This window comes from Etheostoma spectabile, unplaced genomic scaffold (assembly GCF_008692095.1).
Source record: "Etheostoma spectabile isolate EspeVRDwgs_2016 unplaced genomic scaffold, UIUC_Espe_1.0 scaffold00019227, whole genome shotgun sequence".
NCBI classification, from domain to species: Eukaryota; Metazoa; Chordata; class Actinopteri; order Perciformes; family Percidae; genus Etheostoma; species Etheostoma spectabile.
Genome location: NW_022604754.1, coordinates 21966 through 31500, shown reverse-complemented (window position 1 = coordinate 31500; position 9535 = coordinate 21966). Strand labels below are relative to the sequence as shown.

At 41.7% G+C, this 9535-nt stretch overlaps 3 non-coding genes across 3 annotated transcripts; 2 read left to right on the top strand and 1 right to left on the bottom strand.

The window, feature by feature from the left end:
* Positions 1–3951: 3951 nt before the first annotated feature.
* trnal-uag (transfer RNA leucine (anticodon UAG)) lies at positions 3952–4033 on the top strand. The gene has a single exon. It is a non-coding gene; the product is annotated as a tRNA-Leu (tRNA).
* Positions 4034–4352: 319 nt separating this feature from the next.
* Positions 4353–4424, bottom strand: trnac-gca (transfer RNA cysteine (anticodon GCA)). The gene has a single exon. It is a non-coding gene; the product is annotated as a tRNA-Cys (tRNA).
* A 3823-nt stretch (positions 4425–8247) lies between these two features.
* On the top strand, positions 8248–8364 carry LOC116684174 (U5 spliceosomal RNA). Its single transcript, XR_004330771.1, has one exon. It is a non-coding gene; the product is annotated as a U5 spliceosomal RNA (small nuclear RNA).
* The last annotated feature ends 1171 nt before the right edge of the window (positions 8365–9535 follow it).

Sequence of the window (9535 nt, the reverse complement as noted above, 5' to 3'; positions counted from 1 at the left end):
CGGAGTCCTTATGTTCTTTTTTCCCCAGCATGTTCCCTTGGATCAGAGAGGCTCCGAAATCAGGTAGCAGCTATTGCCATGGTTCCGCTACACGTTCTGTGATGCCATGTTCAACTGCTACACTGTGGTGCCCTGCTACGTCTGCTACGTCCTGCTACGTCTGCTGTGCCTTGTAATGCTGCACAGCGTCCCTGCTATGCCATGAACTACCACAAAGAATGCTACAAACTACTAATTTTTTCTATTTTTGTTATTGCCACTCTTCATTCTAACCCCAACCGGCCCGTCAGACACCGCCTACCAAGAGCCTGGGTCTGACCGAGGTTTCTGCCTAAAAGGAAGTTTTTCCTCGCCACTGTCGCACTGTTGCTTGCTCTGGAGGAAACTAGAACTGTTGGGTCCTTGTAAATTCCGGAGTGTGGTCTATCTGTAAAGTGTCTTGAGATAATTCTTGTTATGAATTGATACTATAAATAAAATTGAATTGAATTGAATTGGTCCAAAAATTTTACTTAAAAGTTCTGAAATGTTACAGTTCTAGAATGTTACTTGGCAGTTCTAGAATGTTAGGTTGAAGTTCAAGAATGTTAAGCTGCCATTCTACAATGTTAGCTTTAAATTCTAGAATGTTAAGCTGCAGTTCTAGATTGTTAGGTTGAAGTTCTAGAATGTAAAGATGCAGTTCTAGAAAGTCAAGCTTTCATTCTAGAAATTTGAGTTGCAATTCAAGAACAATAGGTTGAAGTTTTAGAATTTTTATAAGTTGCGTTCCCAAAAGGTTGCTCATAGTCCTAAAAGGTTACATTGTAGTTCTAGAATGTTAAGCTGCAGTTCTTGAATGTTAGGTTGAAGTTTTAGAATTTGAACATGCATTGTCACCAGACTTTAGTTTGATCTGAGGAACAGGAGGTCAGAACAAGCCATGATCGTAGAATGCAGGCACATTTTAGTCTGGTAAATCACAGGGATTTTTCCACTGGGATAGAACTGCTAATCTTGCGATTGACAGATACATTATACAGTGCAGAACTCAGGCATTCCCACTCTCTAAAACACCACCGCCCAACGTGTGGAATGTTCCGCCCAAGTTCTAGAATGTTAAGCTGCCATTCTACAATGTTAGCTTTAATTTCTAGAATGTTAAGCTGCAGTTCTAGAATGTTATGTTGAAGTTCTAGAATGTTAAGATGCAGTTCTAGAAAGTTAAGCTTTCGGTCTAGAAATTTGAGCTGCAATTCAAGAACAATAGGTTGAAGTTTTTAGAATTTTTATAAGTTGCGTTCCCAAAAGGTTGCTCATAGTCCTAAAAGGTTACATTGTAGTTCTAGAATGTTAAGCTGCAGTTCTAGAATGTTAGGTTGAAGTTTTAGAATTTGAACATGCATTGTCACCAGACTTTAGTTTGATCTGAGGAACAGGAGGTCAGAACAAGCCATGATCGTAGAATGCAGGCACATTTTAGTCTGGTAAATCACAGGGATTTTTCCACTGGGATAGAACTGCTAATCTTGCGATTGACAGATACATTATACAGTGCAGAACTCAGGCATTCCCACTCTCTAAAACACCACCGCCCAACGTGTGGAATGTTCCGCCCAAGTTCTAGAATGTTAAGCTGCCATTCTACAATGTTAGCTTTAATTTCTAGAATGTTAAGCTGCAGTTCTAGAATGTTATGTTGAAGTTCTAGAATGTTAAGATGCAGTTCTAGAAAGTTAAGCTTTCGGTCTAGAAATTTGAGCTGCAATTCAAGAACAATAGGTTGAAGTTTTTAGAATTTTTATAAGTTGCGTTCCCAAAAGGTTGCTCATAGTCCTAAAAGGTTACATTGTAGTTCTAGAATGGAAAGCTGCAGTTCTAAAATGTTAGGTTTAAGTTCAAGAATGTTAAGCTGCAGTTCTGGAATGTTAAGTTGCAGTTGTAGAACAATAGGTTGTAGTTTTAGAATTTTAAGAGTTATGGTCCTGAAATGTTACTTACAGTTCTACAATGTTATTTGTAGTTCTAGAATGTTAGGTTTAATTTCTAGAATGTTAAGCTGTCAATCTAGAATGTTAGGTCAAACTTCAAGAATGTTAACCTGCAGTTCTGGAATGTTAAGTTGCCGTTCTGGAACAATAGGTTGAAGTTGTAGAATTTTAAGAGTTGCGGTCCTAAAATGTTAATTGCAGTTCTAAAATGTTACATTGTAGTTCTAGAATGTTAAGATGCAGTTCTAGAACAATAGGTTGCTTTTTCCTTCTTCCCTCCCTCTTCCCATTTTTCCTCTTCTTCCCCCCCCTTACAGACTATTGTTCCCAAGCTTTGGCGCAGTAGGCAGCGCGTCAGTCTCATAATCTGAAGGTCATGAGTTCAACCCTAACACGGGGCAAGTGTTTTAAAATAAAAAAACACATCTGATGCTGAACATACAGTGACAGGTGATTGAACACTGGCACATAGCACATACATGGAAGTTGTGATTCTACGTTTATTTCTGAGATCAACAATCTCAGGAAGGCTTTCTACAATCAATTGGGAAAAATGGGAACGCATACTCTTAATAAGTAGACTTCCAGAGTATTTGCATAACAAAGGCACAAACATGGGCGTTGTGAAAGGATGGTGTCGTTCATCATTGTTTCTGAGATCAACAATAACTTCAGAAGTTTCGAATTCAATGGCTACCTATGGTTTCTTTCTAGGAGCGGTTCAAAATTACGTTGCACTATTTTGTCTAATTGCTTAGGTCATAATATTTCCAGAGACTTAATTTCTTTCAGGTAGTTAATAGATATGGTCAAATGAAGCTTCATTAAGCTTTCTGAACAATGTTCTTCATTTTCTGAACGCATTCACTCAGTAGTGTTTTATTATTGGTTGTTCATCTGTGATTGCCCTACAGGTCTCTCAGTCCAGCACCTCTCCCGCTCATCTTTGTTAGTTTTACTCTGTCCAGCATAAATCACTGACACCATACCTCACACTACACATTCACCTCTGACTAAACTGACTATCACCATCATTGAATTGCCATTTCTTTTGTTGTAGTAATATAATCACATTTCCTTCAACCTTTGCACACGGTCTTTTGTCCTGGCCTTTTCATGGGGTCATGACAAGCATCTAGGGTCAGTCTTAGCCTTTGTGTGAGTACATAGGTTTCCAAAAACATTGTTTTTATTGAGATTGAAGACCAAATTGTTAGTATTTCTGAAATTTTCCCGACCATTGCACCTGCTTTCATAGCCTCGTTGGCACAGTAGGCAGCACGTCAGTCTCATAATCTGAAGGTCGTGAGTTCAACCCTCACACGGGGCAGCTGCATTAAAGACAATAAAACACAACTGATGCTGAAAATACACTGACAGGTGGTTGAACAATAGCACAAGCATGTGAATGGAAATTGTGGGTCTATGGTTATTTCAGAGATTTGCAGTGAGCATTGTATTGTCCAGCAGAAAGGCAACAGGTGTGTTACTTTTCGTCTATGATTTATATCGTAGCAGTGCAAGCATTTATCTCAGGTTTGAGTTCCAGCCACAGCAGTTGCATTTAAAGGTTTTGAAGCCATATACAACATTAACAGTACAAGTTTTACCCAGGTTTCTTCTTTTATTCAGTGATAATTCAATTTTCAGACAGCACAACAAGCACTTTAAATGTACAGTTTTTACACTTTCTATTTTACTGTATTTATGTACTTGGACTGTAGTGTAGTATATTTATTGTATTATGCTCCAGTGTTTATGGGTGTTACGGCAGGTATGAGCACAGTTTCTATTTTTATGGATGAAATAAATTTGAGATGCTGTTAAGTTTACTCTTCAGCAGGTGGAGACATTAAGTACTGGCCTTTTTCAATAAAGTATTGACTTTTTCCTTGCAAAAGTTTGTTTCCAATGACTTTAATAATCATACCATTAGTTACGGTCCGTGTGTGTGTCACGATTTGGTGTGATGGTGTGCACAGGTAGTGTGGCTGAGTGGTCTAAGGTGCTGGATTTAGGCTCCAGTCTCTCTGGAGGTGTGGGTTCAAATCCCACAACTACCTTTTGAAAATGTTACTTAGTAGAGAGAGAGAGAGAGAGAGAGAGAGAGAGAGAGAGAGAGAGAAAATGGAATGAAAAGAGGACTGGTGGTAATTATGGCAGCAGTAAAGGTAATAGAACTATTACTAATAATAGTAGTAGTGCAGGGCATAGTAGGGCGTCCAGCAGAACCACAGCAGCAGCTGCATCCACAATCCAAGTAAATCTGAGAGTGGAGAAAGCACAAGGCCTTCTGGAAAGAAGCAACATTAGTTACATGCAAGCTTTTATCCTTTATCACCTAGTACTATCATAAAGATGATCACCTACACACATCGTTGCAGGGGGCACCCAGATTTGAACTGGGGACCTCTTGATCTGCAGTCAAATGCTCTACCACTGAGCTATACCCCCACACACTCTATGTTGAATATGCTTATGGTGCACAAAACAATGGCTGGGCCTCCACCATGTGGTTACCTTCACAGTCTGAGAAAGTATCCAAATATCATCTACTGTATGAAAGGGAGTTACAAGAAAGAAAACAGTGTAATCTTCTATAAAGGCCCAGCTGAATTTATGTTAATTACAATAGATGTCAAGACTAAGCACAGAAATGTGGTCCACACAAGGATCCACACTGTTACAGTACATGCTCGACCACAAGCACACAGAAGCACACAAACGCGCACACACACAGCACCCTTCCCCCTTGCTTGAATCAAGACAGAAATCAGTTTTCACACTATAACTACTGTATGGATGATTTGTCTCTTCATAGCTAAAGAGATAGGAGGGTCTTGCAACAGACATTGATACTGGTTGATATAAACTGTTGATCGAGAGGATGGTCCAAATCGAATGCCCAGACTTCATATGGCTTCCAAGCTGTCCATCTCTGCATCCCGGTAGAACAGCAGATGCCTCATGAGAGGTCTGGTTTGATTCGTAAGACTTTGCAGAACAATGTTAACACCCAATTTAGAGTTAGACTTCTCGCTTGAGGAAAAAGATTGGAAAATATGTGCGGAGTGAACTACTGTTTCCCTGTTTACATTGTAATTCGGTCAGAAACTTCAAGATTGTGAGACAAATGGCTAGATTTGGACAAATGGCTTTGATATTACTATTCCTGGTCTGTTGGGGTTGGCTAAACTAAAAATATACGCTTTTTAAACTTGCTGTGCTCAAACATACTGCACTCCACCCTCATTAGGTGAGATTAAGTTCAAATTAAAGTAATGAATAATTAAGGTAGAATAATGTCATGGCTGTTGTGTTATTTTGTGTTGTCAATATGCTCATGTTTGGATACGCCTGTAGTGCGGCGCGATTGCGGCGCAATGTTTATAGTGGGGGGGGGGTCGCGAGTCACTTGCACCGTTACTTTGGGGGTCGCAGGCTTAAAGTTTTGGGAACCCCTGGTCTAGAGGAGGTGGATGAGAGAGAGAGAGAGAAAGAAAGAGAGAGAGAGTGAGAGAGAGAGAGATCCATCCCTCTATCTAGAGGAGATGGGGGGAGAGAGAGAGAGACACCCATCCCTCTGTCTAAAGGAGGTGGACAAGGAGAGAGAGAGAGAGAGAGAGGAGAGAGAGAGAGAGAGACATGACCATCCCACTGTCTAGCGGAGGTGGCTATGAGAGAGAGAGAGAGAGATGGAAGAGAGAGCGAGAAAAGGAGAGAGAGAGAGAGACATGACCCTCCCACTGTCTAGCGGAGGTGGCTATGAGAGAGTGAGAGAGAGAGAGAGACATGACCATCCCACTGTCTAGCGGAGGTGGGTTATGAGAGAGTGAGAGAGAGAGAGAGAGAGAGAGAGCATGACCATCCTACTGTCTATCAAAGGTGGCTATGAGAGAGAGAGAGAGAGAGAGAGAGAGAGAGACATGACCATCCCACTGTCTAGCCGGAGGTGGCTATGAGAGAATGAGAGAGAGAGAGAGCATGACCATCCCACTGTCTAGCGGAGGTGGGTATGAGAGAGAGAGAGAGAGAGAAGAGAGAGAGAGAGGACATGACCATGACCTACGATCTATCGAAGGTGGCTATGAGAGAGAGAGAGAGAGAGAGAGAGAGAGAGGAGATAAGACATGACATCCCACTGTCTAGCGGAGGTGGCTATGAGAGAATGAGAGAGAGAGAGAGACATGACCATCCCACTGTCTAGCGGAGGTGGGTATGAGAGAGAGAGAGAGAGAGAGAGAGAGAGAGAGACATGACCATCCTACTATCTATCGAAGGTGGCTATGAGAGAGAGAGAGAGAGAGAGAGAGAGAGAGAGATAGAGACATGAACATCCCACTGTCTAGCGGAGGTGGCTATGAGAGCCAAATATATGGGCGTTCATGGAGACATGGAAGAAAGTCAGCAGGGTGGCAATGTGCTTGACAATGGCAATACATTGCGTGGGATGTGAAGGCAATGTGCAATACAGACCAAATCCTATGGTGGGAATCAAGATCCACCATTTTTTCTGTCCACAATGTCCACCTGAATCCAGAAATGTCCCTGCTAGATGGGAAAAAACTGATAACTGTCTTCATGGTCTAAATGTGTCAAATATTGCCGCACAATGCCCAGATTGATTCCAGCTGTGTCCGTTTTGGTTCTTGATCCATGCTATTACCCCAAAGGTTCACAACTAGGCCGAGGGCAACAGGACTTGGTAAAAGGTCCGCCGCAGAAGTTTTGTCTCTCATCCAAAAGACTTCTTTAGTGGGGTTTTTTTTTACACAGAAAGGTTTGGACACATTGCCCATTCTCCAACCCATATCTGACAATTGAAAGCTGTGGGGAAAGGGGGGTTCCAAAGCTAATAGACCATTCAACAAGCAACTTGAATGCACTATAATGGCCCATTCAGGATGAGCACTGTGTACTCTGACTCTGTGGGTCCTGGGCTCTGTAGCAGCAGTCTTCGTGACTCGAAGGACACCACGATGGGTCAAACTGCATGGGTCAGGGGTCCCCGAAGGACAACACAAGGGTTAAAAAATGTTATCACACTTTGTCATTTTTCTCTGGCATTGTTGATTTTAGTAACATATCTGGGCATTGAGACTGAAAATAAATGCTCAGAGAGGCTTTGGTGGAGACGGGTGGCTTCCAGTACCTATGAGATAATATAATATTGTTCATGAAGGCACAACTGTGTTATTGTATAATGTGATGTGTCATTGGTTTGCTACCAACGCTAAGAATGCCTTTCATTGTTGGCAGGATTTGGACCTTTGCGGGGTACCCCAATGGATTTCTATTCCATCGCCCTGAACACTTGACCACGGCAAACCAAAAAGTGGTGCTATACCTGTTTGCAGTGTTCATAACCTACTGCGATAATTGGGAATCACTTTCAGGTGGTTGACACTGGCACAAGCACATGAATGGATCTTGTGATTCTATGGTTGTTTCTGAGATCCACAATCTCAGGCAGGTGTTTTATAATCAATAGGGAAAAAGGGGAACGCATACTCTTAATAAGTAGACTTCCAGAGTATTTGCATAACAAAGACACAAACATGGACGTTTTGATAAAATGGTGTCATCTATCGTTGTTACTGCGATCAACAATATCTTCCGAAGTTGAATACAAGCACTTTAAATGTACATGTTTTACAGTTTCTATTTTAGTGTATTTATTTACTTCAGGTTTTATGGGTGTTAAGGCGGGTATGAGCACTGTAGTTTCCATTTTTATGGATAAAATGAACTTGACATGCCATTAAGTTTACTCTTCAGCAGGTGGAGACATTTCACTTCAGACACAGAGTTAAACATCAACTGACTGGAAATAGACTTAATGCTGATACAAGTCATAGGAAACAGCAGATGATGGATTCAATCTATCAACCTCTGGGCTATGGGCCCATCACGTTTCTGCTGCGACACCCTGCTTTGTGATTGGTTCTGAGGGGCTCGAAAATCTGTGATGGAAATTTTGAGGGAAGGTTTGTGAACCTGTGGCTACCAAGGCTCCAACAGCTTACCGGTTGTAAAGTTAAACATTTGGTAGACCTTGCAACTATCTTTTATGTGAGCTTCCTGATTACTCACACATTGATTATTCACATGTAACACTTGTGATTGGCTGGTGTTTTAAAAACAGGGCATTGTGAGTACAGACATAAACATCAGTAAGGAGTCTACCAACTTGCCTCATATCATTTTAGTTTGGACACCCAGTGAGGCTTACCGTGATGGTTTGGACTGGGTCGACTAGGGTTCTCGACAGCTTTACTCACTCTGGTTTCTCTTCATAACACACAAGTCTTTCGCCTGTTACTAAAGACTTCCTTGGAGGGGAACGCCGATGAGTTGAAACTATTTTTGGTGGGCTTTGTTGTTTGGCCGAGCCCTTTGTACTTGCTTTTGCTTACCTTTGCCTTTACTGATCAGCTGTTTTTATCCCACCCAGAAAAGAGATTTTAGACCTGGAACGAACCATCTTTTATTTCCTGTGGAGGTCCAAGTGGGAACAAGTGCAAAGAAGAGTGTGGAAGAAGCTAGGATAAAGGAGGGTAAGGAGTGCCAGACCTGTTATTGTTTTTAGGGAGCAGATTTACAGCTATACACATAACAGCAGCCACGGCCCCATCCAGAGATCCTAAGACTGCAGCTATGGCACGGTTCTGGATGGGATCAGACCTCAGAAGATTTAAGATCTTACCCTCTGATCTTAAAGTACCTGTTAGGGATGAGGAAGTACAGAATTATCTGTATCTGTATCTGTATCTGTGCTCAGACTGGGCGGGGCCTAACCCAAAAGTGGACAGGATTTAATCCGGAAGTGGGTGTGATGGGAAAATTACATAGACAATGACTTCTACATAGGCAATGACTGCTTATCTGTGCTTATTCAGTTCTTTTACATTCGTAAAATCAAATCTGTGTTTTATGTTTAACCCCCACATTGTTTCCAAACATGTGCCTCCCTATTTCACCCTTGTCTCATAAACGACGTATCTGCTTCCTACAACACCTCCTGTTTAGGGCCCTCAGTCCCCAGGGACAGCAACCAGTGTGACTCTGTTTATCACCGGGATAAATAAATGGCACACAGATGTAGGCTTGAGATGGGCAAAAGTTCAGGCTGCCCAGTCTCTAGGTCAGGAGCGGAACTAATCTATGCAAAAGATAAATCTCTTAACTTCTAAAGTAGAATGACAACGACTGACATCTGTTAGTGCGTCAACAGATGTACAGGGTCAGCAACTGGCACCGGGAAGTCTGAAGAAATGAGATGAAGTGTTTTGTTTAGGTTCAAAGTGTTTTTCCAGACATGATAGGGGTTTTGTGTTTCTGTTGGGGCAGGAGAGAATATAAGGAGTGGTCGGATGTTACAGGGGCACCAGAATGTGTGGTGTCACTTGTTACTCTGTTTCATTGTGAACTGCCATTCTCGTCATTTTGTTTGGTTGTTCTCTCGAGAAAATAATTAAACTCTTTCACCGAATATCTAAACTTTTAACCCAGTCTTCAGCCTGTCTTTATTTTTGTTTCAACAAGGTCTCTTCTTCATTTTACAA